This window comes from Ictidomys tridecemlineatus, chromosome 4 (assembly GCF_052094955.1).
Source record: "Ictidomys tridecemlineatus isolate mIctTri1 chromosome 4, mIctTri1.hap1, whole genome shotgun sequence".
In the NCBI taxonomy this organism is placed as follows: domain Eukaryota; kingdom Metazoa; phylum Chordata; class Mammalia; order Rodentia; family Sciuridae; genus Ictidomys; species Ictidomys tridecemlineatus.
In genome coordinates, this window is record NC_135480.1 from 184,565,589 (window position 1) to 184,593,133 (window position 27,545).

A 27,545-nucleotide genomic window follows, 5' to 3' on the forward strand; every position below is an offset into this window, starting at 1 on the left:
TCATAAATTTATCCCCAATAGACTCAACTTGTGGTAACTTTCACCCATGCAGATTTGTTATCTAGCTTATGTAATAGCGGAAACACAGTGGGCTTGAATTTCATTATTAAGTGTAAGGTTTATTATCCTGTATCTCTCAGTAGTCTTTTGATTTCTTTTTTGTTCTTCCAACTTAAAAAGATAGCACTAAACTAAACATTGAAAAACACTGTAAACATTATTTGCATTGATTTTGTTCACATTCATTGCAAACCCATATGACACATGAGTGTATTTAATGCCATCCTCTCTTCTGAAATTTGAAAAGTATTCTCTGTCTTTAACTTCAATTTGAAGAAATGAAAAAAAAAGAAAAAGAATTAAAAGAGTAGCAGCTTTATCATAAAATTCATGCCAGCAATATTGGGTGACTAGATTAGAGCACAGATTTATAAATCCCTCCAGTTCCTTAGAGTTTCTGCACATTTTTTATGAAGTTGTTTATTTTTCCATAACTGGTCTCCTCTTGCTTAAACATGATCTCTAGGAAACTCTTCACTTATGTTTGCTATATAATTGTCTTTCAGAGCAGTTTCTGAATCTTCCAAAAGCAACTAGTGCGTATTTTGTTTCCTGGGCTTCCAGGTGTGGGGGGTGGGGGAATGGAACCGGAATGCTACACCATCCCCTACCATCCCCCACTGACCTTGTTGGCTGAGTGAAGGTGGGAAAATGGCAGCTTCCTGGAGACTCAGTTTCCATTTCTTTACCTTGAATTAATCACCTTTCTTACTAATTTGTGGTGACAATCAAATGATATGAGCAAGACTTCTGAAAACTGCAAAGTCCCATGGTAGGAGTAATTATTCTTTAAAGCTATCCCCCGTGTTTGTGGGATAACTGTCCCATGTCCCATCTCATGTAAAAATCTCTGTTCTTACAGAGGAAGAAGGTAGTTGAGGGACAGATTCACTTTATATTTGTTTTAACACTACAGTCATAAACTGTAACTACTGCACTGATGTATGGATTGTTTTCATCTCCTATTTTTCCTGTTATTGGAGGCACTTCTCCATGCTCCTTAGAAATGTATTAAAAGTCATTTGATTAGAATTTTACACTCATGGCAACTAGCACTCTCAAGAGTATAAGCATGTAAACGCCTCCGCATCATGGGCCTATGTCTCACATGCCAGCATAACGCCCCGTTATGCCAGAGGGAAGGGGATAGCAAAAACAAAATATCTGTTACTGTCAACATGTGAGGGAGCCCGAAACCACAGGAAATCAATGGCAGAAATGGTGAAAATAATCTATTCCCTTATTTGCATGAAAATACACCATACACACCGCCTTCCCCCAATCAAAATAGAAAGGAAATGGATAAATTTTGAGTGCCATCTCTCAAACTGGCCTCTACTGTTGGACTTTGCCATCTGCTCCTTCCAACCATTTCTTCCTCAGAAGCTTCTGAGGCAAAACAACAGTTCTGCTAATGTAGCAAGTCCTTCACGTCAGCTTTGAGTTTGGAAATCACAGTTTACTTAGGTCAAATGGGTTGATAAGTTTGAGTAGCTGAATTTTGTATGTATATAAAATAACTCACATAAATGTTGTCCTGTAGGTATTGTCCTGCTCGTTTTTATAGCATGGGGTTCTGAAAACGAGATCCAGAGAGGTGGAGTAATTTACCCAAGGTCATATAACTTGGAGAATTGAGTTGTGACTTGCCTTCAAGCCCCACATTCCAAACTTGGCCATTATGACATTCCTGATCATCTTCCTCATGTCTGAGCAGCAGCAAGGTTTCTCTTGTCCATAATCCTGTGATTCTTGTTCCTGGGCCATGTTGCTTCTCACTTTGAAGGATGTAGTTCTTTTGATGATGTGGTGGAATCAGCTAATGGCATGCTACCTGATCACGGAGCTTTCTCACAGAAATAACAGGAAGAGACAACATTAAAATAAGGCACAGTGACTATCTTTTTAAATCCTCCCATTCAGGTCCTGTCCACCAACTAAGTTCTTGAGTTCCCAGGTGAATTCCTCACACAAGGAACTTGTCTTTGGGAATGATGTGCTCCTTCATGAGGTTTCACGGGAAACGGCGAGATATTTCCAATCCCATCATCTGACAGGTTTAGGCCTCCTGCGAGAAAGGAAACGGAGACAATTTATGTGAAAGGAACATGTGAACCAGTTTGTCCTCTGACTAAAAGACGTGAGAACATCAAACTATAAATCCCAGGTAGACTCGTTTCTTCTCAGTTCAGAGGCTGCCCATAGATCCACTCTGCTGTGGAACCCATGCTTTATGGAGGGCAATTGTAGCAACCATTTCACTAGAGGCCGCAGTTAGTTTTTGTTTTTTTTTTTCTGTGCTTCACCCCAGGGTGTGGTTCCAATGTGGGTGACAACACAAGATCCATGCAACTCTCTGGACCCTCTCATGACTGTACCACAGATATAAGCTTCCTATCTTCCCAGGCATCAAACAGTTATGATTTCATGGGCATCAGTACAAAGTCAAGAGGACACCTACCATGTCCAATAGGTCAAATATATGGGGTTCTGTGTGAAGGACTAGGTCTGAATCTCACAAAGATTAAATGGATATGCATGAGGTTCCCATGAGGAGCCAGGCACGGGGACGTGTACTTTTATCCATGTTCTTTCCATTGGCAGGACCGTTCTCCTACGAGGATGGCAGGAAAAAAAAAAACACAACTAACCGCGATCCTGTTAAACTCAAGCCATGGCTAAACTGTTTTATTGCTGTCTGTAATTTCACCTCCTAATCAGTCTGAACCAGTTCCTGTCTGAACCAGTTTCAAAGACAATTGATCCTTTTGGAGCATATTTCACTGGCAGGTCCACTAATCTCTCCTGGCTTGATGCTGGTGGTCAGCTAAGGGAAGAGGGTTTTTTGGCTCATTCCTTTCTCAGATGAAAATCTTTTCTGAATCTGAAATACAGCTATCCACCTGGCCCAACATCATGAGCTAGAGAAAGAAGAACAGAACTTTTGGAGTCAGACAGAGCAGGATTAGGACTCTCAGCTCTACCTCATTGTAGCTGTGCTGCATTAGGCAAGCACTTGATCTCCCTGGGGCTTAGTCTACCAATATGTAACACAAGGATGACACCGAGGTCACTGGATTGTTGTAAAAGTCAGATAATCCTTGCAATGTGCTTAGCTTCTGATAGACTTTCATTCATCCTGAAGTCTTCTTCCCTTCAGCTGGGTTTGCATGAAGTCTCTATGAGAGCAGGTATAATAGAGTTAAAATAGAAGATACATAATGAGCCAAGAGATTTGGAGATTTGGGATGGTCAGCAAGAAGGAGGGTGCGAAAGTTGAGAGGGAGGGAGAGTCATGAGACATGGCCCATTAGCCTAACATGTAACATCAGAGAGCAGAGAGGAGTAGGAAATGGTGAGTGGTCAATGGTTCCAGGCATCAGGACCTCTAAATAAAGACTTTGATGAAGGGAAAAACAGTAGCTGCAACCCAAGACAACAGCTTTTCCAAGATGGCCTCATTAGATGTTTAATTGGCTGAGAATATTCTGTGGGTTCCCACATGCTGCCAGGAACCTCATGCCGTGTTTCATTCTTTGTCTTAAGTGGCTTTAAAGACCCAAGACTTGCTGGAAAAATCTACCTGCTTGTTTGGTCAGAGAATACAAACTGATTATGGAGGGGAAAGCAGGGTTTTGCAAACTCTCCTGCCCTCCCGGGGAGGGTGATAGGAACAGTGAGTGAGATGATTTATCAGAGAGATAAGTGAAGGAGGCTTCCGGTGATCAATGGGCTCTGTGAAGTCAGGGGTCACTCCAGGGTCAGGCTGGAGGGCTGCATTCCACAGAGCTAATATGGAATGAATTGGGTTGTTCTTATTTTACCCAAGAGGTAATTGTCCCCCAAAATGCATTGGCGGCAATATTTCAGGTTGTCTTGGTTATATACGGACTCACATAGATCGTGCTCTCTCCCGCGAGTGGCCCTGGCCTAGTTAAGTCCTGTGGGGAATGTAGAGGGAATACAAGATGTGGTTTCTGCTCTCAAGAAGCTTATTTAGTCAAAGAGAGAAGACTAAAAATCCAAGAAAAAAATACGAGATGTATTTAGTATCCTCTCCATCCTGAATGTAAGTGGAATGGGAGACCAAACCCTTCTGTTATGGTCAATGTTTATTAGTGATGAAATATTTATCACACCAACTTAAAAGGAGAGGAAACATGAACAATATTTAAACATCAGCATATATGTGTGATACAGAGCATATAATCTGATTATTATACTATATTTAATTTTCATTTTGTATATGTTTATGATATACGCATATATCCAACTATCTTTCTTTCTGACTGTTCTTTATTTTGATCCTACTAGTGTTTCTTTAGAGTTTTCCTTTAATTTTTTTTTCTTTATGTTGTGCATTAATCACGAAGCTATGAAGTAGTTATTTTTCTTCAAGGTCCATAGTTGGTAAAATTAAAAATTGGGGGAGTTGCTAAATGGTCATATTTTAAAAATGCTATTCATCCCTGACAACCATTGGTTTGAAGTAGAGAAAGGTGAGTGTTTCAGAGGCTGCGAGAGAATTTCTTGGAAGAAGGAGGTGATTACTGATAAAGAGGAAGTTAGGGAAAAATAAGTAGTTCATTGAGGCAGTCAGATAAAAGGCCAGGTTAGGAAGTTAGACTTCATGTAGTAGTGAAAAGCCATCCATTGTCTTGAACAAGAGTGATATAATAAAATTTGTATTTAGGAGGGTGAGCTTGTCATTGTGATATAAGATGGATGATAAGATGGAGAATTAGGACATTTATTTTAAGAGAAAGCACCAGTGATAGGCCTTCTGCTCAGATTTGTTGAAGACCCAGGTGATATTCAAGAAATTTACCAATGGAAGTTTCTACTTAGATGACAAAAGTCAAAGAATACAGTACTAGAGACAAGTTCACAGGATTCTAGTCTTCTTCTGCCTGTGAAGTCAGAATGTGAGCTTTGGAATCTTTCTTCTGCCACTTACTGTGCCACACTGGGCAACACAACAAAATGGGCTGAGTGTGAATCTTGGCTTCATCTCTTAACCACAGGAAATTTGAGCCTACATCTTGCACATGACATATACGTAGCCCAATATTGCCTATAAGTTCATGTTTAGGATTAAAAAAGACAATGCAAGTGACGTGCTTAACCGAGTATATAGCCCAGATCAGTTGTCCAATGAGCAAAGTTACAGATTTTATCTGTGTATTCTTGGGGAAAGCATGTAACCTCTCTGAGTCCAAAGCACCCTTGAATGTGAAAGGAAGTGAATCAGAGACACCTTTAAACACTTACTGTGAGAATGAAGAGATGGATGTGAGAACACTGTGAAAGCTGAAATTTGTAATAAAAATGTTAGTTTTTATGGTTATTATTCATAATAACTGCTGTCATATATAAGCCATGTATTAAAGTATTCTTTTAGGTTTACAAGGGATGTGATGATCTATTCTTAGGTTAAGGACCTGGGCTTGGCAGTAAATGCTGAGATGGCCTACTGGGTGTGACAAAGGGTGACCCTTGGAGCATATCATGAAGGGCTTTCAGGTTGCCCGGGTTGCTTTGGTGTAACCTGAAGAGGCTTATTCTGAGTCCATTGCAAGGGCTCAGCAACCCTATCTTGTAATGAACAACTCAGGCCTTTCTTCTTTGCTTGATCAACAAACACTTCTCAAGCACTTTCCCTATGTCATGCCCATTGCTGCGTTAGGACAGGAAGGAATCATTCCAAGTTGCTACTTGCAGGTGCTTACAGTCTTCAGGGAAATTAACCATAAAATCAAGCTGGGCAGAGCAGCCACCTGAGGCTTCCAGGTGGTTCAGGTTCCTCACTGAGCACTGTGCTATATAATGGAGACAGGTCAGGTCACAGTGTCAGGACTCAAGCTTAACCAGTTGCTGTGTGATGTTGGCTGAAACACTTAATCACCCTGATCCTTCAATTCTTCATTTAGGGTGCGATAACTAGACACACCTCCTCCTGTTATCTATATCTATATATCTATATATCTATATATCTATATATCTATATATATATATATATATATATATATATATATATATCTCAAAAGAAAGAATTATCATCTGGTCAAGAGTAAGTTCTCCATATGTGACAGCTGCTTTTACTATAGAGGAAGACTATAACAGGCAAACACACAGGACATCCAAGTGACCACATTTCATTTTAGTTAGCAGCTCAATTACATTTTAGTTGTTGTTTATAGCTAAAAAGGATCAGGTTAAGACTTGCAGTTAATGGAAGCTAGCTTCAGTCATTGATTTTCATCAGCTTAACTCTGGGATAGGTCCTTTTACCTACATTTTCTTTTGTAATGCCTCAACAAGGGTAATGATATATCTCAATCTTATAGATGGAAAAGTTCAAGTTCAGAGAACATAAAATTATGGGCCCAAGGGAGACAGTTAATCAAGATAGACAAAGATTGGAGCCCAAGTACTTTGTGTATTAACATGTAAGAAAAATGTAACCATGATTTTCTCCTCCCATTCTCACCCAAGGGTAGAAACTTGAACTTTTAGCTTATCATTGCTACCATTTGGACAAGTCTAGATTATCTATAAAAAAATTGAACGTTTTTCTCTAGTAATTAGAGAAATGTAAATCAAAACTACTCTAAGATTTTATCTCACGCCAGTCAGAATGGTAGCTATCAAGAATACAGACAACAATAAATGTTGGCGAGGATATGGGGGAGTGCAAACTGGTGCAGCCAATCTGGAAAGCAGTATGGAGATTCCTTGGAAAACTTGCAATGGAACCTCCATTTGACCCAGCTATTCCGTTCCTCGGACTATATCCAAAGGACTTAACATCAGCATACTATAGGAATGCAGCCACATCAATGTTCTTAGCAGCTCAATTCACAATAGCTAAACTGTGGAAGCAACCTAGATGCCCTTCAGTAGAAGAATGGATAAGGAAACTGTGGTATATATACACAATGGAATATTACTCAGCAACAAAAGAGAATAAAATTATGGCATTTGCAGATAAATGGATGGAGTTGGAGAATATCATGCTAAGCAAAGTAAGCCAATCCAAAAAACCAAAGGCTGAATGTTCTCTCTGATAAGTGGATGCTGATCCATAACAGAAAAAGGGGAGGCATGGGAAAATGGAGGAACTTTGATTGGGCAAAGGGGAGGGAGGGGAGGGAGGATGCATGGAGGCAGGAAAGATGGTAGAATGAGACGGACATCATTACCCCAGGTACATGTATGACTGCACATATGGTGTGATGATGCTGCATTCTATACATCCATAGAAATGTAAAGTTGTGCTGCAGTTGTGTATAATGAATCAAAATGCATTCTGCTGTCATATAACCTAATTTAAATAAATAAATAAATTTTTAAAAATCGAATGTTTTATTGTTTTGGCCAACCAAAGGATATGTGCAGATATGTTTGGGGTGGCTTTTGATCCTTTAAATAATCCTGTAGCATCACCCATTTGCCAATTGAGACAAATCTCTTTTGAATCTGTTTGTATCTCCATAACAATGTGCCATTCCAAATAGTTATCACGGCAGACATCGTAATCTGTAATCCTGCATGTAAGGGAGTAAGGATAGAAATTAATATTTGTTGAACACCTACCATTTGCCATGTACGCTGGCCATAATATTCCATTCAATCCTCAGAGTATTCGTTCATTTACTAAGTGATTGATTGGTACTGTAAACCATTGCAAAATGTTGGCTCTTTCTGTAAATGAGATGGTAGACACTGGAGGGTTTAAAAACAAGTGAAATGACTTATGTTTGAAAAAGATCACTTTGGCTGCTAAGAGCAGACAGATTATTCAAAAAGCTTTTGCAATAATCCAGGAGGGTTGGGGATGGTGGGTTAGACTATTGGTTGTGGAAGTGAAGAAAAGTGGTTAAATCTGTGGCATATCTGAAAAGTAGAACTGACAGCATTCTCCAGATGGATGGATTAGAAGCAGGAAAGGGAGGAGCCAGGGGTGACTGTAAGGCTTTTGGAACTGGAGCAGAAAGAATGGAGTTACCTTTAATGGGGACAGAGAGGACCACTGAAGGAGCTGCTAATTAGCAGCTTCTGACATCTGCACAGCTACCATTGTACACCTCTGCCCCTCCCACTGGTGGGATCCAGAAAATGATTGATAGACTTCAGTCAAGTTCATAAACAGGCATGATATGGAAGACAGACTTGCCAAGGGCTCTGAAAACAACTCTCTTTCTCCCCTTTTAAGTTAATTAGGAAGCACATTCTTGTTTTGAAATTAGAGTTCTCTAGTAAACCTAAGCCAAACTCTTGGTCAACTCGATGATTATGGAAAATGGGGTTTTCCTGGCAACTTTTCCATCTGTTTCCACTGCTTTTCTCTACCCAAGAGATGGGTCTAGATGCCAAATTCCTTTTTTCTCCGAATTATCTCTCCTTGGATAGCCTCTCTGATGGGTGTGGAACCAGCCACAGTGGTTATTCATAGTTGACCTTCAGACTAAGGAACATCCACCAGCAGAAAACAAATAACAAAAAGCATGACAAGGTCATTGGATTCATGAAAGGATAACTTTAGTGAAACAGTAAGACAAGGCACCCCTAGAAGACATGGACCAACACAACCTTCTACAAGGAGACTGTTTATCTGGTCAGCCATCTTTGATCCTGAGAGTAACCAAATCTATACCTCATACCTCCCAGACCAGGTATCTCTGTAGCCCCAAGCCTGTAAAAATCTTCTAACTCAGGCTTTCATAGAAGACAGCAAAGGGATTATCTGTATATGATTGAGTCTCCACCTTGGAATGAGAACTACATAAAGCTGGTTCACTGTCGACTTGAGCATCTTTATGTATAACATGCCATAAAGAACATAGTGAGCACTAATATAAACCCCCAATTTTTTTCTCCAAGGGACAAATGAAAATGTCCATCCAATGAAGCTAGCATGAGTTGATTCACGTTAGTATGTTCCTTCATTCATTCATTTAATAAACATTTATTTAGCAATCCCCGTTTCATGCATTGTATAAAGAAGCACTGGCGAAGAAGATCACAGACTATTTTGAGAGAGGACAGAGGGAACAGCATATATGCCTATAGTATTCCAGGCACTATATTAGACTCCAGAGATGTGGCAGTGACCAGAAAGAAAAGGTCTTGGCTCACATGGATTTAACAGAAAATAAATAAACATACCAATGTGATTAAAATATGACTATTGTGGAAAGTGGTGTTATACAGACAAGAAAGGTGACAATTAGAGAGTTAGTGGAGTAGAGGGTTGAGGTATTCTGGAAAGAGTAGACAAGACAGGGGTGTCACAATCAAAAGGAAAATCATGCCTGAAAGAAGGATGCAAAGGTAGTTGAATTGGGAAGTGCAAAGGTAGTTGAATTGGGAAGATATGGAAAGAGAGTGAAAATGAATAGGTTAGAGGCTTAGCAAATAATGAAACTAATGTAGTGAAATAAGATCAAAAAGAGAGTCCGGGGCCAGATCACCAGGGCTTTAGTTATGACTAAGGAGTTTGATTTTTTAATTTCAAGTGCAATTGGAAGCTATTGGATGGTTTTATGCAACAGTTTTATATGATCTTATTTATGATTTAATTTAACTGTATGCAGTATAGAAAATGGACAAGAGGTGGCAAGGTGGATAAAGGGAGAGAGGAGGCTCTAGCAGATGATGTGTGATGACAAGCAGGACTGATTTTTAGCAGTAGAGATACTGAACAATGGTCCCATTTGAGATATATTTGGAGTGAAAGGCAGGAGAAATGAAGTACACAAAGATGGTCCCTGGATCTGGAGCTAAGCTATTAGTGAATTAGCTTAGCTAATGGTGTGGCCATTCCATTGTATCCACAAGACTGGGCAAAGAAAGAGATTATGAATCAAGAGTGCTTTTAGGAACTGTTAAGTTTGAGGTGGTAATTAAATATCCAGGTGTGGGGCTCAGGAGAGAGGCCAACACTGGAGAGTTGTCACATACAGTTGGTATTAAAACTTTGTAGATGATATTGTTCGAGAATAAATTTAGATACAGAAGAGAAGAAGGGTGAAGATTGAGTTCTGGAGGCTTCCAACATTCATACTGGAGGCAACTAAGAGACAAACCCCAAAGCAAACAGTAGAAATCAAGAGAGGAAGATATTTGGAAAAAAAAAAAAAGAAGAAGAAGAAGAGATTCTCGTTCCCAAAGGCTTCAGGCCGTTTAAGTAAAATTATCATACATAGTTGGTTACTGGATCTGTTAGGATAGAAAGCTCATGGGTAATCTCCACCATGAGCATTGCAGTAGAGATGCGGGTATGAAAATGTACAGATTAAATCATATATGACAATGTACAGATTAAAACATTCTGGAAAATGCATTTTGAGGGGGAAAATGGAGAATCTGGACTCAAAAATTTAAGAATAAGTTGGGTAAAGACAAGTGGAGAAAGGCATTGCCGAAGAGAGTTCAGCATCAAAGAATCGAACTTAGAGAAAGATCATCAAGTAAGCAATTCAGTTGCTTTCTTGCTGAAAGACAAGTCGAAAGCTGGAGGAGGGGTTTTGTCAGTGGGCTCCATTAGGAGGGATGTGGCGAACACTTCTGTAGGAAGCAAGGGCCCACTGGAAGTTCTAATCAGGAAGTGACATGTCTCATCTGCATTTTCAGAAGGGTCCTTCTGCAGCATGGACCCTGGCAGACCAGCCTGGAAACAAGGAAACCATAGATGAGTGGCTGAAATGCTATGGGTAAAAATCATGACGATACAAACTTGGGTAGCTATCTAAGATAGAAAAGAGAGCACAATCTTGCAACATCAAGGAGGTGAAGTTGATATCCATGTCTTTATGGATCATTTAAAGTACCTTCTAGGTTTTAGTAAATGGAAGCATCAGTATCTCTGATGGGAAAGACTGGAGATGGAATGGGCTCAAGTGTGTATTAGGAAGCTCAGTTTCGTACCTATTGACATGAAGGTGTTTGTGGAACATACTCAAGGAGTTTTTCAGTAGATAGCTGGATATTGGTTTGAATTTTTGTGAACAGGTGTAGAATATTAAAATTGGGGGAATTATTGAAAAATATCCAAGATATCTGACAAGTTAATGCTACTGATAACTTTAGCTTTTGTTAATTTTGATAGTATAGTGTTAGTATTTTGAAGAGTGAGTGGAAGGTGAGGAAACAAACAGTGAGTTAGAGACTGCCATTTCGGTGAGGGTTTTGAAAAGTTTAGATTAACAAAAGGAGACAGATTAGACAGGAATAGGTAGGGTTGAAGAGATATTCTTGTTTTTTTTGTTGTTGTTGTTGTTCTTTTTTTAGAAGTGAAAAGTTTCAAAATGTTTTTTTTTAAATTTTATTTCTTTTTTTCTTATAATTGATTTTATTTTTTAAAATATATGACAGCAGAATGCATTACAATTCTTATCACACATACAGAGCACAATTTTTCATATCTTTGTATATAAAATATGTTCATGCCAATTCAAGTCTTTATACACGTACTTTTTTGCATTAAAATTCTTATTACACTTATATACCACAATTTTTCACATCTTTGTTTGTATAGAAAGTATGTTGACACCCAATTTGTGTCTTCATACATGTACTTTGGATAATGATGTCCATCACATTCCACCATCCTTGATAATCCCCTGCCCCTCCCTTTCCCTCCCACCCGTCTTCCCTATTCATCTATTCCTCCCATGCTCCCTACCCCACTATGAGTCAGCCTCCTTATATTAGAGAAACATTCCGCATTTTTTTGCGGGGGATTGACTAACTTCACTTAGCATTATCTTCTCCAACACCATCCATTTACCTGCAAATGCCATGATTTTATTCTCTTTCATTCCTGAGTAAAATTCCATTGTGTATATATGCCACTTTTTTTTTTATCCATTCATGGCATCTAGGGTGGCTCCACAGTTTATCTATTGTGAAATATTGTGATGTGCCTGTGTCCCTATAGTATGCTGTTTTTAAGTCCTTTGGGTATAGTCCAAGAAGAGGGATAGCTAGGTCAAATGGTAGGTCCATTCCCAGATTTCCAAGGAATCTCAATACTGCTTTCCATATTGGCTGTACCAATTTGCAATCCCACCAGCAGTGTATCTTTTCCCCCACATCCTCGCCAACTCTTATTGTTGTTTGCTTTCATAATAGCTGCCATTCTGACTGGAGTGAAATGAAATTTTAGAGTGGTTTTGATTTGCATTTCTCTAATTGCTAGAGATGCTGAGCAGTTTTTCATATATTTGTTGACTAATTGTATATCCTCTTCTGAGAAGTGTCTGTTCAGGTCCTAGGCCCATTTGTTGATTGGGTTATTTTTGTGTGTGTGTGCTTAGTTTTTTGAGTTCTTTATATACCTAGAAATTAATGCTTTATCTGATGTTTGAGGGGTAAAGATTTGCTCCTAGAATGTGGGCTCTCTATTCACTCATAGATTGTTTCTTTTGCTGAGAAGAAAGTTTTTAGTTTGATTCCATCCCATTTATTGCTTCTTGGTTTTAATTCTTGTGCTATAATAGTCTTATTAAGGAAGTTGGTGCCTAATCCCACACGATGAAGATTAGGGCCTACTTTTTCTTCTATTATACTCAGAGTCTCTGGTTTAATTCCTAGGTCCTTGATCCATTTTGAGTTAAGTTTTGTGCATGGTGGCTCAGAAAAAGGAATGACAGCCTAATTCAGGAGGAAAGGGAGATTATGGAAAAATCAAGGGGAAATGGGGGAGGATGCCCTAATGACTCAGATGGGTGGCTGGCTGTGATTAAGAGGAAATATGGTGCCATCTTTGAGAACAGCAGGAGAGCATTTTGTATGGATGTAGATAAGGAAGGTAGAAGGATTGAGAGGATTCAGTTTTCTATAACACAAGAGGCATGAGATCATTGCTAAGAAGGAGGAGTGTTGGGCAAGTTATTTGACATCAGTGAAGGTTTAGAAGAGTCTAAGGGACATAAGGGAGATGAACCAAGGGCTGATGAAGAGACTGATGAACCACACTTGGTTCAACTGGAGAAATTGAGTTTGTAGAGTTGTCAATGCATGGCCGCTTGCTTTTGTGGAAAGAAACACTAAACAATTTAGTTGTAAAAGTGGAAAAATAAATGAAAATAACAAACCAAATTTACATTTCTATTAATAGATAAAGTGGAAAAATGGGGAGGAGACTGTGGGTCCTGAAGAGTCCTTGAACAACCTATTATGGGTCCCAGTTTGGATAAAAAGAGGAATAGTTGGAATACAGCTGAACATACTGGGAAAGACCCAAGGTATCAAAACTGTTGAAGGACAGTGAAAATGAGGGTAGGGTATTGAGGGGGTTGGAAGCTGATTTTTGTGATGAGAAATTGAAACAATATTTCAGAGAAGGAATCCTTCCACATGAAATGGAGATAGAGGGAATGGTCATAAAAGTGAATGCCTGGGTTTAAATGAGATGGATTGGAGGTGAAAGCCACAGGCTGGCAATGTTAGATGCAGGATGGCTCATGAACATGGAGGTTAAACTCACTCTTTTCATGGCTTAGGAGTTGAGGTGAGGCCAGAATCCACCACGTGTGAAGAGGAGAGACTGTGATGCCACCCGGGGACTGTGATGGGGGAGGAAAGAGGTTGAAGATCTGAGGATTTTTTAAAATTATTTTTAAAGGTGGATAAACAAAAATTGGAAATAGCATTGGAAAGCAAAGGAACCCTCCCGCTTACCTCCTGACACTAAAAAAAGTAAAATGTGGAAGAATGAGAAACTTTCAGCTATAGGGTTAAAAGCAAAATCCTGTTTTCAGAGGAGTGTACAGAAGGATTCTGTATCACGAGGTTAACAAGGGAAGACTTGTTTATAATGAAGGGTTCCAGATGTTTGAATGACAGAGAAGCAGTAGGATTGGGACCAGGACCAAGAAAATCAGAGCAGAAAGGGGATAGAAATAGTAGCAAGGAAAGATGACGATGGGGTTTTACGTTTTTGGACAGCAACCACTGAAGGGAAGCTGGTAGAATGTGCTGGCTACAAAGATTCACAGAGAACATTGGCATGAGGCATGGAGTCTGAGTCTGGTGATGCTTGCATCTTGGCAGCTTGTTCTATGGACTGGTACGGGAATAACCCTTCAAGGTTAGTGGCTGAGCTAAGAGCTCTAACACTAGTGTAGAGCAGGAGGATGTCAGGGCAGGATTAATCTGTGTGCAGAGACCTCCTTTCTATAGTCATGGTCAAATTTCCTCCACGTGCTCCTTGTTCTCCTTCTCCTTTGCCATTCAGCCATTAAACGTCTCTCTTTGTCAATCTTTGTTTACGCCCTCATTCAGAGTTCACTTAGGATATTTTATCAATTGATTCAAGTTTGTTATCTAAAACACATTATTCAAATGCCTGCTATTCACCCTCTAAGTCAGGCTTGAGTCTGTGAGGGACTCTACTACTTTCACTGGGGAGAACAATTTCCTCATGAAGCCTCCGGCTAAATGTTGCTACCTTCTTTATTTCTCTCATGGGGTAACAATATTTGAACCTGGCCACTTTCTGAGTGATGTCACTTAACTTCTTCCCATGGTTTCCTACTGCCAAAGTGTTCTTGCCTTAACACTTCACATTAACTCTCATTTGGGTTATGAAATAGTTGCCAAAATTTTACAAAAATAATGTGTGTTCTTCTCTGTGTCTTTATTTACAGGTGTGACCTCCACTGCCTTGGAGAAGGTTTTGTGTACACATGAATAATGCAAGAATGACCTGGAAGGCCTGGAAACTCTACATCTTTCTTAATAAAAGATGAAGTGCAATTTAGAAATTCTGACTGCAGCATGTATTCTCCATAACCTTGTTCTAACCACGCAGAGCTGGGAGTGTAACAGAAGGCAGACCGTGAACTGTCTTTACTTTAGGATCAGAGGTTGGTCTGGTATGATTTGCTCTCCAACATCATTATCCCTGATGCTTGACCTGTCCAAATGCTGGAATTTCCTTGCTCATATGCACCATTGTGATCTAACCATCTCTGATTGCTATTTGAACTTAACCTGAATAGCATTCATCCAGTCTTGTTAATTGTTCGGGGATCAATCTACTGCCCCCTACATTTCTAAAAGATGGAGAAGATAGACTTTGGTTGAAAACCAACTGGTCACAAGGGCTTGAAACTGAATCTAGAAAGAACAAATCCAGACAAAACTGCAAACCCATGCACTGTAATGAACAGCATGGCTTCTGTTGGATAACCTTACCTGTTGTCCTAACCATGCCACACTGTGACCTCTTTATACAAGTGAAAGGCCAACTTCTGTATAAATGCCCTCTTTACATATGTTTGATTATACCATGTGCTTATTCAAAATTCTAGGGTTTTCTAATGATTATGGGAGCAAAATACAAAAATACAAAGTCCTTATGGGGATCTTCATGGCAATTTATGACTAAACTTTATTCTAACCTTCCGTTCTCAGACCATGTCATTTTTAATCCTGCCCTCATGTTCCAGCCACATTGTAGTGCTTTCCCCTTCAACAGAGAGGGTTTTTCACACCCTTTGTCTTACATATGTTATTGTTTAGTTTATCACCTTTTTCCTAGCCTTCAAATCCCATCAAGTTTTAATATAACCTGACCTGGAATATTTCCCCAACCTCTGCTCTCCAAGGTAATGGATTGCTCCTATATGTTCCTCCTATGGATGTCTATTCATGTGTAGATAAATTTGTAAGGCGGGCTAACAAACTGAAAAATTGGGTTCAGGAGCTGAAGCTGCAATTTAGAGGTGGGAGTTCTTTTTTAGAGAAACCCCAGCTTTGCTCTTATGACTTTCAACTGATTGGAAGAGGCCCAACCAGGCTATTGATGATAATCTCTTTACTTAACATCATCTGACTACAGATGATGTCAACCACATCTACAAAACACCTTTAAAATGACACCTGGATAAGTTGTAATGGAATAACTAGGTACTATAGACTAACCAAGTGTTCAACAGCCACTGCAGAAAGATATAATTATTACTATTCATTAGAAGCAAGTTTTAAGATATCTGGAAGTAGCTCTAGCAGAGAGATATTACTGTGGAATCATACAGACCTTGTCACTTTAATTTTTTTTTCTTTATTGGTCTCATACATTAGCTATTAAATAGGTAGAAGATACTAGGATACTCAGTGTGTGTGTTTAATAACAAAGGTTCAAATAATATAAAATAAAATCAACATCATTAAATGGAAAAAACAAACAATTCTACATAGTTGGAGATTTTAACACTGTATTGTAGAAATTGATAAACAATTAGACAAACAAAAAACCAATAAAGATATAAATGATCTAAACAATACAATCAAATCACTTGAGCTACCTGATATTTATTTTTAAGAAAATACTAAACGCTGATGAATATATGGTGTATTCAATGGTTCATGGTATATTCACAAAAATAGAACAAATGTCAAACCATAAAATGTCTCAATAAATTAAGAAGGATGAATATCATAAAAGTGTGTTATCTGATAACATGGAATTAAAATAAAAATTCTTACTAGTATACCTAGATGTCATCAAAGTTCAAGTAGCATATTTATATAAAAATTCTATATAAATATACGTAAGCACATATTCCACATATAAATATATACGTATTAGCTTATGCAATTGTGGGAGTTGACTAAGTAGTTATTGTAAGGCTATTGTCTCTGTGATTTGTGTTGGAGCTTGAAATCCCCAAGGCAGATAGTTGGGAGGGGAGGACCACAAGCAGTCTGGAATACACAAGCACAAGCTGGAACACCACAAGGAGAAACTTGAACCTATATCCATGCTTATTGCCTCTGATTTAATGATGAGAGCACCTTACAGAAGCCAGAATTTTTTTTTTTAATTGTTCTGGAGATGGAACCAAAGGTCTCATGATGCTCTACCAGCACATGCTCTACCAGGAAGTAACTTATGTTCCCATTCCAGGAACTAGGATGTTTTCTTGCTGAGCTAAATATGCATAAACAACCTGACTCAGAGAAGCTGAAGGAGGATCCAGGAGATATCATAGGCCCAGCTACTGCTTCATGTCAATGACCAGTCAGTAGAGCAGTGCACCCTGCATGAGTTAAGACTAGCTGTAGCTTACCTTATAACCTCCTAATCATCATAACCAAAAACATACAAGAAAGGAAATTCTGCAAAGTATAGTTAAGACTAGTGAAGTTGATGTATTATAAAGCATTTGTTCCAGGAAAAAAAAAACCCAAATACTTAAAAATTCACATGCACTATTAAATAGTCCATGAGAAACCACAAAGGCAATTAGAAAATATTTTGAACTGAATGAAAATGAAAATATAATGAAATTTGTGAAATTCAGCTAAAGCAGAATTTAGGTTAAGAATTTATAGCTTTATATGCTAACACTGGAAAAGAAGAAAAGTTTAAATCTAACCTCTTAACAGAATTAATTATAATGTTCAAAGAAATTAGGATATAAAAGGAATGGAAATTAGTGAAACAGGAAATAGACAATAGATTAAATTAATAGAGTGAAAAATCGATTCTTTGAAAGAGCATCAAAATTGATAATCCCCTGCTAGATTAATCAAGAAAATAAGAGAAATGACACAAATTACTAACAACAGTAATAAAAGAGGGAACACAAATACATATCTGAAAGACATTAAAAGACTAATAAGAGAATATATTAACAAAACAATGCCTATATTTGATAATTTAGATAAAAATGGACCATTTCTTTGAAAAAGGCAAATACTAGAATGAATAGTAAATAAAACAGAACATTCTAGAAAATGTGAATTTATTATCAATATCCTTTCTATAAAATTCCAGACCCAGATTATTGAATTAGTGAATTCTATCAATCATTAGAAAATAAGCCTATATTCTACACAAATTCTTTCTAAAATAGAAGGAAATATTTCCTATTAGTTTTATGTGGCCACTATAACCCTAAGACTAAAACCTAAGAAATATATATCTCAGAAAAACTAAATTCTTATCATTTATTCCTTGTGAATATTAAACCAAAAATACTTAACAAAATATTAGTAAATTTAATCATGTAAAATTTTAAAGTATAATATACAATAACCAAGTAGGATTTATTGCAAGAATGCAAGGTTGGTTTTAACATTTTAAACTCAAGCAGTAAATTAACCATATTCATGAAATAAAAGATAACATGATCTTTTCAATGATTATAAAAAGCATTGAAAATCCATTAACCATTAATGATTAAAGAAAAAAAATGTTGTCCCAAATTCGAATAAAAGGAAATTCCTAAGTGTGATAAGGGTCACCTAAAAAAGCCTACAGTTACCATTATATTTAATATGAGATATCTTTCCTTAAATTAGGAATAATTCAAGGATATTCAGTCTTATAATAACATTCTACATTTAAAAAATATGTTAAGGAAGGGAATTAGTTAGGAGAAAATATTTGCAGAACAAATATTGGGCAAAGGAGAGGAATTTAGAACACATGATAAGTACTTCACTAAAAATAGGCAAAAAATATCTTATTATACATTTCACAAAAGAAGATATGTGAAAGACCAAGAAACACATGAATAATTGATCAAAACCATCATTCAACAGAGAAACAGAAATTAAACCTTAATGAGATACCATATGCACAGACAAGAAAGGTTTCAATTACAATGATTGGTCATAAAAATCAATGGAGAAGATGTGGAGAAAGTGGAACCCATACGTAAGGTTGATGGAAGTATAAACAGGTGTGTGGTCCTGTTAGAAAATGGGCTCATAGTTTCTTGTAAACATAAGCATTCACCTACCACAAGACCCAGCAATTTCAACTTTAGTTATTTACCTAAGACAAATGAAAAGAATTTAGACAAAAATGTTTGTAGCAACTTTATCATAGTAGCACATATTGAAGACTCCAGATGCTAATCAATATGGAAATGAATAATCTAGGTGGCATATTCATACAATGGTATATGATTCAAGAATAACATGGGAAGAATTGTGGATACGTACATGCATCAATTTGCAGAAAATTATGCTAAATGAGGAAAGTCCTAGGCCAAGGATGTAGAATGCATAATTTTGTGTATATGTGATAATCTAGAACAGGGAAATCTAATAAATGTTGCAGAAAAAAATCAGACCAGAAGTTACCTGCAGAGTAGTAGGGGTAATGATTTGACTACAAAGAGAAAGAGAGATTTCTGGTGGTGAGATAGTGTTATCTATCTTAACAGGCATTTGGGTTATAACAGATATTTGCATTATCAAAACTCAACAAAAGTACAGTTTTGATTTGCACATTTTATTGTAAGAAAGCTTTAGATGAAAATAATGACCAAGCAAATATTAAATTCTAGTTAATGATAATGCATGATGAAGTTCTTAGAAATAAATGCCTACAATGGTGTTTTGAAATGTCTCAAACGTGAGTTAGGATTATGTATAGAAGGATGAACAGAAAAGTATGTGATAAAAAAACAAGTCTAGTTAAGGTTAATGATAGAATCTAGGTGATTGGTATTCAGGTATTGATGGTAGGATTCTTTCAATTTTGTGGTTTGTGAAATTTTTTATAAGACATGTTGAAGAAAACTAAACAGAAGGACAAGTAATCAGAAATGTTCCAGGATTTTGTGATTTAATGTAGTTTTAGAAATGTAAGAGTTTTCTTCATTTGTTTTTAAATATGGCACTAGTACCATGTTTCTCTACCAATATTCTTTAAACCATTCTATGATGAAGTGATGAAAGAATCTAGAAGAGTTTTCAGACATTCCTGAGAATTGGCTTCTGCTTGGACAAAAGAATTCCTAAAGTCTGGCTTTTAGAACCAAATGTTTCTTTTAGCATGGAAATAGATTAGGTTAGCTTCTCATTTTTCTCAAAACCCTAGGGTTTGGAGCAGGTGGAGTGTGACTTTCAGTCTGAAACCAAAAAGTGCCTTCTTTATTCACCAGCCATATCTGGAGGAATCAGTCACTTGATTGACAGAGCCCCTAATGACCTGGTGCTTTTTGTAGCATAATGGTACCGCAGGTGTCTTTCAAAAGGATGTTTCAGATAGGACAGTGAGCCCCTTCCTTGGTAAGTCATACTTGACCATGCACAAATAAGATCTTTGTTTCGCCTAGGGACTGGGTATAAAAACCTACCATCTCCTTTGGAAGGTTCAGCTGTCTGAGACAGCTCACTTACGCTTTTTCTTTACTTTAAAATTTTATCTTGCCTTCAATAAGTAATAGTTCTATACTTCAAGAAATTTACTTTGTTCTAACAGTTAAGGTTTATTTTCTAGCTTCAGTCTATCTTGTTTTTTAGCTAGTTGTTTCAAAAACTAGGGGGTGAAGTTTAACAGACCTGGATGTAGCTTGGAGAAAGACTGTGGTCTTTGAAAGTAGTAGCGATTGGCCCAGAGGAATTGAATTGAGCTGCTCTCTCTGTAGAAATAACAAGAGAATATTTAGGAACCAAGTCACATGTTGGATAGGAACTAAGAAGAGATCACTGATGGTCAGAAATGAATGTGAAGAAGGCAACCATCTTCACTCTGCCCTGGGAAGGAACAGGGAGAAAATGTTGAAATGGCACTTTGACTCCAAGGAAAGATGATAATTCCCCCTTCACATATACCTTTTCCTGGTCTTTTCCCTCCTACTCTCCTCCTCTTCCTCCTCCTCCTTCTTTTCTTACCCTTTCTTCTTATGCTAATAAACTGCAGAAAGTATATCTGAATCTACATTAAGATTTACATAGATACAACATGCATAGCTTTATATAACATCTGTTAAAAAATAAATAGATGTCAATCTTGCTGATTTCCAAATAATGCACTTGTGAACTTAGAGGTTGGAACTGACACTTTGAAGAATGTTTGGTGTAGAATTAAACAAATACTTAATGAGTCTTAACTGGGAGGTAGTACAATCGTGAATACATTATTGTTTTCTTAGAATATGTTGTCTTGTTTGTTTAGATCCCATTTTCTTCAAAAATAATTCTATATGCTTTAAAATAAAGAAAATGATGTACCATAATATCATGAAATGGGAATGAATTAAATTATGTAGAAGAAAGTAAAAATGTATAAATACTAGTAATATAGTAAAAAAAAAACTTGCCTAGTAGTGGAACATTATAGTTAATTTTGTACTTCTCATAAATTAAAGCAATATGTGTGTATATGTGTATAAAATCACAATGAGTCATATACTCCTTTTCAACAGTATAAAGAAAGCACAACAGTTCTTTAGTAAAGAAAACCTTTTACCTGTGCTAAATTTTTAAAGGAATTTAATATACTCATACTATGCATGAATATTTACAGAGCTCTTTAGTTTAAAAACTCTCATTTTTTTCATTACTATTCAAAAATCTATAAGTATGTTTGTCTTATTGTACAGAAGAATAGATTGAAGTTAAGAAAGAGGTGACTTGAGACCAGTAAATTACAGAAGAGGAGCTCCAGTCTGTTTCTTTTAACTCCAAGTCTTATGCTCCTTCTATGTCACCATGTCAGGGACATTGGGTATGATAATGGATGCTTTTTTCAACAGTGCATTTATTGAAGATGCAGAAATGAAGATAGCATATGATATTTCCTGTATTGACCCTTGGTTAAAAGCTGAGGGCACAGAGGTTAAAGCAAAATTCATTGAGTGACTTGTGTTGTGGATAATTTACTGAAGTCTAGGTATTTTGCGTTCCAATATCTAAATTTGTGAGTTTAAAGACTTTAGAGTAACTAAAGGAATTACGTTGAAATGTGCCCCTTCAACTAGCAATCTCATTAATATTTTCTTGATTGGAAATTGTATCAGTCAGGGTCCCAGCTGGAAACAGATGGTACCACTCAAACTGGATAATCAGAAAGAGTTTTAGTAAAGGAGTTTTTTTTTTTTTTTTTTTTTTTAAACAAAGGAGTTTGGGGAGATCAACAAGGGTGGTGCAGGATGTTCAGAGAGGAGTCAGTCAAGGAATAGCACCCCTGAAGAAAGGGGGCCAGAGGAATAAATTCCAAGATAATCTCTCCAATCTCCTGCTGAGGCTCCTACTGACGAAACTCAACAAAGTAGAGGGCATTGGAACCCTTTAACACATTCCAGATGGTCAGTGTCCAAGGATAGAAAGCAGAGTGGAGAAAAGTGGAGAACAGATCACAAAGGTGGATGCAAGTTGGTACAGGAATAAACTCTCCAGGAAAAGCAAATAGGGCAGAGACATGATAAATACAGATCAAAGAAACGCTGATCTGTTCTTAATGATATCGGGGATGGTTCTAATATAGATTAAGCTAAGAATGGGGTGGGGAGTAAAGAAGCATTTTTTTTTTTTATTTTTGGTACTGAAATTGAACCTAGGGGTGCTTTTAAACTAAGCTACATCCCCAGCCCTTTTTGTTTTTTTGGAGATAGGGCCTCGCTAAGTGGCTGAGGCTGATCTACAACTTGCTATCCTCCTGCCTCAGGCTCCCAAGTTGCTGGGACTATAGGCATGCACTACTACATTCCGCTGAGGCAAACATTTCTTAAATACCAATTGTGTTCTAGCTACTAGGTAGGTTGCTTTCCCCCACGTCAGCTCATTTAATTCTTACAATAATAATATTGGATATCATCATCATTGTTAGGCATATGATGGGAATTAAGGCTCAATGAGGTTAAGTAATTTACCCTACAAAAGAACTAATCAATAGCAAATTTGAGATTTGAATCCCAGATTTTGTGACATTAAGACCTGGACTTTTTTACCTTTGCAGTTTTTCTGTCTACTTCATTCCTATGTGACCACAGGAATGCCATAACATATCATTCTTAGTACTTTAAGGCAGCAGAGGGTAGAGGGAAAGGGACTACAAAAAGAAAATCTTAAATTATTTTGTGTAATATTATGACCAATAATGTTGACATTGTTATTCTGAAATTATTATGCATATGATGTGATTCATAGGTTTAATTTGATATGCTCCAATAAGTAATATTACTTTAACATAATTATGATCATTAAGTACCAAAATTTCATATAAGAGAAAAAGAGGTAGAAACCTAAAATTTAAAAATGTTAAATGAAACCACGGTCATTTTCAACATGAACTGGAAATAACAGTATATGTTCATGACATATAGCTGTGCACATTGGAAAAACAGACATAATAATGAACCCAGAAGCAAAAAGCACTACCAGCACCGAGTTATGTTCTCTAATTATCTTTTTCCTGGAGGAGCCAGGGCTGCTTGGAAAAATGGCTGATTCCAGATCTGTGACAGGAAATGCACAAAATGAGCTGGAAATACTTCATCGGACCAGAAGGTGAGGAAACTCTCAGAAGCTGTGGGGGCTCTGCAAAAGGACTTAGGAGCCAAAGTGGTGAGAGTCTTACTGAACCAAGATGAGGCAATTTGAATATCTACAGAAATAATACATGTACGTATTAAAACACATCAAAAGTATAAGAAAATCAATGCTCCTATGAGGACATTTTAAGAAGAAAAAAGTCATCAGTAACCTTTGGAGTGTGCTAAAAAATTCATTTCTCGGAAAACTGATGAATAGGGAAAAGAATCAAGTATTCCACATGGTTTTCTGTACAACCTCAGGGAAACCAAATATTTGATGAAGAAACTTTCTTTTTATAAACATAAACCAGCAAACAGATGAAAGAAGAAAAATTTGGAAGATGATTTAAAAAGGTGGATATTGCGTGCTTCCTATTGCAACTATGAAGTACCACCTCTGAATTATTTCTTTACCAAATACCTACCTACATATGACCCTGCTTGTGGATCTATGTAACCATTATGTCAAGAGAGATGCAGGGGGCAGAAGAACATGGTAAGTGTTATCACAGAGTCATAATCAACAAAATCCACAATGTGAATAATTCTGCAGGACAGCACCAATGAATTCATTCTTTCCAACTAAGTTATAATGGAAACAAAAGAGGGAAAACTATAGATTAAACGAGATCCATGAGAATCATAAAAATGCAATGTGTGGAAATTATTTGGATGCTGATTCAAATAAACAAACTATAAAAGCATATTATGAGATACCCAAGAATATTTGGTACTGTCTGTATATTTTATATTAAGGAATGACTGAAAATGTTTGGGGGATTAATAGTGTTACAGATATGTTCTTTAAAAGAATCCTGAATTTTTGGGATATAGACTGAACTAAAGAAATAATGTGATGTCTAGGATTCGAGTCAAAATAATCTAGGGGCTTGGGGATTGGAGTTATGCAGAAGGGTTGATGACACAGGAATGGGCCTCTACTGATTATTGTTGAAGATAAGAAATGGATATGTGGGGGTTCATTATATTTTTCTTTACATATATATTTGGACCACTACATAATAAGGTTTTAAAATTTCGTTTTAATAGATGGTGTTACTAAATTCTGTATCTGGGTGGTTCTGAGATCCATATAACATAAAGAAATTTATACTAAATTTAAAACAAATGGTTCATCCCGTTTTGCCAGTTTAAAACCATTTTTTCCCAAATCCTTTCACATGTAATGGGTATGAGTCTTGATCTCCAGTATATAACTCCAGTGGGTAATAAAACTTTTTTTTCCCAGAACTTTTCTGAAACTCAATTATGTTCTTTTTTTTTTTTTTTTAAAGAAGACCTATTTTCCAAAATGTGGAGATATGTGGAGACCTAATCTCAGTCAATGCAGAACACTGCCCCTCTTTCCACGGGGTGCATCCAAGTTCAAGGGAGTTCGCATATTGCTATGGTCTGGGATTAGGGGCATCTGGTCTTCATGGTCATCTGTGCAGCTGACATCTGGACACACCCATCATGCCATTTAATTCTTGATTCCTAGTCCACCAGAAGTCATTGTCCCTTTTTCCAGTCTTCAAGGCTCCTATAGGTCTGGCTTTGTCCAGCTGATAATTAAATCTCCCTCTTAGGTACAGATGAGCCCTTCTTTCTGCGCCATACTGGTATAAATAAGGAGGTCTTGGAGGCTTTCCCAGCCCTGCCCGCCTGATATTCAGTATAATAACCTCTTGGGGCTTTGGGCTCCCAGGGTCTCCACTTTGAAAAAAAAGCACAAGTCTCTTTTGCTCTTGCGTTGCACAAACCAGAGTGGAGTCCAAATCGTTCCTTCCTGGCCCTCAGTCCTTACAGGATCAGTGACATCAGGAGATGACACTTTTTCCAGGTACTTGGCAGAGTCAATGACACTAGCTTTCCCTTTAACTGTCTCCTCATTGCAGCCCAGAAACTGTTCTTATCTCACAAGGAAGGAGGGACGCCTTGGGCAGATTCATATGGATACTCAGTCGAAGTCATTTTTATTTCCCCAAGAGGTAGGCATTCGAAACTCAAAAGCCAGGAAGAGCTTCTTCTTTTATTCCTTGCTGCTAACAACCCAATGGAAATGAAAGAGCTGCCCAAATGGGGAAGGTAGGTAAGGGGAGTGAAGGTGAGGATAATAACACCAGAATATTCAAATAAACAGCTAAACAAACACTATATGGCAAGTACTATTCTAGATGCTTTAGATACATAAACTTGCCTCGTCCTCAGATCAACTGTATGAAGTGAGTACAATCATCCCCATATATCCGAGGCACTGAGAATTTCAATTACTTGTCCAAGATTAGACAGCCAATAAATGCTATAACTGGAATTCCAATCCAGGCAGTCTGCCTCCAGACCTGTGCTCTTTGAACTGTTAAGAAAGACGTGGATAAAAGATTAAATCCATTTGAAGATTCTAGTCCAAGTCTTGTCTGCATTCTTGCTTCCTTTGCTTAGGCATCAGAAGTATAAAACCTGCGGCCTCGTTTTTATTTTCTTGTCTTCATCCATATGCAATGTAGATAACACGGGGAAAAGAAGAAACTTAATACCTTATTTACTGTGGTCTCATCTACGCCTCGTGATAGCCCTGGAATGTAATATTACTAAATTTCCATTTCTTCACATGAAGATGCGAACCTCTTCAGTGTGACGAATGCTCGGATAGACCCACGGTGAGGAAAGCGGAAGAAGTGTGACACAAGCCCAAGGCCATCTGAGCCACCAAGGTTATGCTTTCTCCTCTGCCACACAAGAGAGTTGGAGCTCTGATCTGAAATTGAAGGTGGACAGTTGCAAGGCCCCTCTGAACATCCAGCCCTGCCAGAGGAGAGGAGAAGCAGGCTTTGGACCTGTCAAACAGATACCTTTTCACCAGCTGTGACTCTGCTTGCCTTTACGAAGCATTAATGAAAAGGCTAGAGCGGTAACAGATGGAACACACTCGAACCTTCCAATCAGGGTTCTTCCATCCCCTTCGGCTCCTATCTGCAAGGCACATCATCTGCATTAGAAAGCCCAGTGGAACTTTTTTCAGCTGCTTCCAGTCAGTCCACATAACGTCCTTTCTGACACTCCTCTGGGGGCAGCCCTGTGTCGTGCAGTAACAGAATGGGGAGGGCGCAAATAATTAGAACTTACAATGTCAACCCACACTCTCCAAAATCAGTCATACAGAAAATGTAACAGCTTGATGTATAATGCACAGCACCATTTTATGGAAATAAATGGTCTAAACTGCTTATTTTTTGGTAAAAGCTGATGGCATATTTTTTGTGTCCCAGTCATTCATTTTTACAGAAGCAGGAGCAATAACGTTGATGAAGATGAATTCTTCAGAGCCAATGTCAGTTAACTTTGATTGTTCGTGGAGTATCATTCAAATAACTTTTCCTTTTCTGCTCTGCCCCCTTGTAAGTGATACATTTAATTTAAACACTCATGTGTAGATATTTAGAAATAAAGATGTTCAGGGATATGAACACAATGCTCTCTACGAGTAAGAAATTGTTATTTAGACGTGATATTACCTTGCAAGTTTTTTTTTAAATAGGAGTCCTAAATTAATGCATAGAAATGCCCCCCCACCCCTGCCAGACATAAACACCTTGACTGAGGTTAATCTGATCTCCTCCCCTTCCTGTCATAATAGCTTAACATAATGATAGTGCTGTCATTATAAATATTTGGAAGCTCCTGCATCTTGTTAATTGATGGATTCTGAATGCTGAAGATCTCAGAAAATAATTTTTAAATCATCACAAGCATCATGTTCAAAGTGTTTCCTTGGATTTTTTCAGAATGAAAACCAGAACCAGCTTCTCTTTCTTAAGAACTGATGGGGAAGACAGAGGCAAATACACTGGCCCTCTGTTATTTCTTAGGTCTTCCTCTGATAAATTGAAAATGGTACCACCCCTCTGTGAATCTGCCGCCCTCCAGATGCTTGGCCCGGATGCCATACACCTGCTCAGCGTCAGCCAGAACCCACCGAGCATATGGCAGCTCACATATTGCTTTGTCCCAGGATGGATTGGGAGCACTGGTCACCTGGGCTCTGTTTTCAAGTGGTGTGACAGCAGCTGTGGGAAGCCCAGAGAATGACAGGCTCTTGCTGCTCTTCTTACTAGTAGGAAGGAAGAGAGAGGGGAATAGAAGGGAGATGTATTCATATACCCAGAAGCTACCACTTGACTCTCCTATAAAAGAACA

The 27,545-nt window shown here is 37.8% G+C and overlaps 1 long non-coding RNA gene across 1 annotated transcript in view; it reads left to right on the forward strand.

Moving 5' to 3' along the window:
* Positions 1 to 16,041, forward strand: part of LOC120889863 (uncharacterized) — a 101,417-nt gene extending 85,376 nt beyond the window's left edge. Inside the window, exon 3 of the long non-coding RNA XR_013437262.1 lies at positions 14,715 to 16,041. This is a non-coding gene — a long non-coding RNA (uncharacterized LOC120889863). The remainder of the gene's footprint in view (positions 1 to 14,714) is intronic.
* Positions 16,042 to 27,545: the final 11,504 nt, after the last annotated feature.